Consider the following 1,941-nt stretch of genomic DNA (forward strand, 5'->3'; position numbering starts at 1 on the left):
TTAAACAGTTTTTATTTCAGGCCATCCTCGGTGGTTACTTTTGGTCTCTGAGTTTGTAAGGCTGCTATGCAGTCCTCCCCTGAGCTTGTCAAGTTTAGTATGTGGCCCCTTTTCATCCACAGGTTGAAGAGCTAGTGGGAATGACAAAGTCAATAAAAAATATTTTCTCATTACAACAAACTAGTCAACCTAGGAGAAATGGAGATATTCCTAGAAAAATATGACTTTCCAAAACTCAATCAAGAAAAAAAAAAAATCTGAATAGGCTGATAACTATGGAGGAAATTGAAGCAGTAATCAAAAAACTTCCAGCAAACAAAAGCCCTGGGACAGACGGCTTCACAGGGGAGTTTTACCAAACATTCAAAGAAGAACTAAAACCTATCCTCCTCAGACTATTCCAAAAAATTCAAGAGGAAGGAACACTTCCAAGCTCTTTCTATGAAGCCAGCATTACCCTAATCCCAAAACCAGATAGGGACACTATAAAGAAAGAGAATTACAGGCCAATATCTCTGATGAACATAGATGCTAAAATCCTAGTAAATGAGATCCAGCATTACATTAGAAAGATCATACACCATGACTAAGTGGGAATTATTCTGGGGAAGCAAGGATAATACAATATCTGCAAATTAATAAAAGTGAAACATCATATAAACAAATTGAAAGACAAAAATCACACAATCATATTAATTGATGCAGAAAAAGCATTTGACACAATCCAACATCTTTTCTCTTTTTTTTCTTTTTTTAAATATGGAACGCTTCATGAATTTGTGTGTCATCCTTGCTCAGGGGCCATGCTAATCTTCTCTGTATCGTTCCCATTTTAGTATATGTGCTGCCGAAGCTAGCACATCCAACACCTTTTCTTGATAAAAACTCTCAGGAAAGTGGGAATAGAGGGATCATATCTCAACATAATAAAAGCATTATATGAATGCCAGAGGCTAAGACCAACAAGTAGTTAGCATAATTATGTGAGAAGTCCGTTAGAAGGCAAATGGACTTTGATAGTCAGCAAAGGCTGAAAATCAGCATTGTATCACCCTGCTGCTGGCTGAATGGCTGAAGGCAATCCCATAGCCCAGTGGTCAGCAAACTCATTAGACAACAGAGCCAAATATCAACAGTACAACGATTGAAATTTCTTTTGAGAGCCAAATTTTTTAAACTTAAACTATATAGGTAGGTACATTGTTATTAACTTAATTAGGGTACTTTTAAGGCTTAGGAAGAGCCACACTCAAGGGGCCAAAAAGCCACATGTGGCTCTCGAGCCGCAGTTTGCCGACCATGGCCCTAACCTGATAATCCTTTATTGTTTGCCAAACCTTACCATTGATATGTCTGTTTGCTTTGCTAAAGGGCAAATGTGTATTCTAGTAAATAAAAAGCTAAAGGGTCCGGGTATTCAGGGAGCCTTTCCACTAGAGAAAGGTCTCTGTCTGGCTCCCTCATAATTCCTAAATTTATATTTCTTGTCTAGTATATCCATTTGTGCATCAGCCCCTTCTCCACACCTTGAACCCTAGCTGCAAATGGATGCAGCATTCACATATGACAAACCTACAGCCAACATCATACTCAATGGGCAAAATCTAAAACCATTTCCCCTCAGAACAGGAACAAGACAGGGATGCCCACTCTCACCACTCCTGTTCAATATAGTACTGGAAGTGGTAGTCAATATAGTACTGGAAGTGATCAGACAAGAAGAAGAAATTAAACACATCCAAATTGGAAAAGGAAGTAAAATGGTCATTATCTGCAGATGACATGATATTGTACACAGAAAACCCTAAAGACTCCATCAAAAAACTACTAGATGTAATAAATGAATTTGACAATGTAGAAGGATACAAAATTAACACCCAGAAATCTATGACTTTTTTATACACCAGTAATGAACTCACAGAAAGAAAAACAAACAAAAAA

At 37.6% G+C, this 1,941-nt stretch overlaps 1 non-coding gene across 1 annotated transcript; it reads right to left on the reverse strand.

Moving 5' to 3' along the window:
* Positions 1-753: 753 nt before the first annotated feature.
* LOC138999834 (U6 spliceosomal RNA) lies at positions 754-860 on the reverse strand. Its single transcript, XR_011469459.1, has one exon. It is a non-coding gene; the product is annotated as a U6 spliceosomal RNA (small nuclear RNA).
* Positions 861-1,941: the final 1,081 nt, after the last annotated feature.

This window comes from Myotis yumanensis, unplaced genomic scaffold (assembly GCF_028538775.1).
Source record: "Myotis yumanensis isolate MYYU_CA2020_CCGP unplaced genomic scaffold, mMyoYum1.0.hap1 SCAF_1, whole genome shotgun sequence".
NCBI classification, from domain to species: domain Eukaryota; kingdom Metazoa; phylum Chordata; class Mammalia; order Chiroptera; family Vespertilionidae; genus Myotis; species Myotis yumanensis.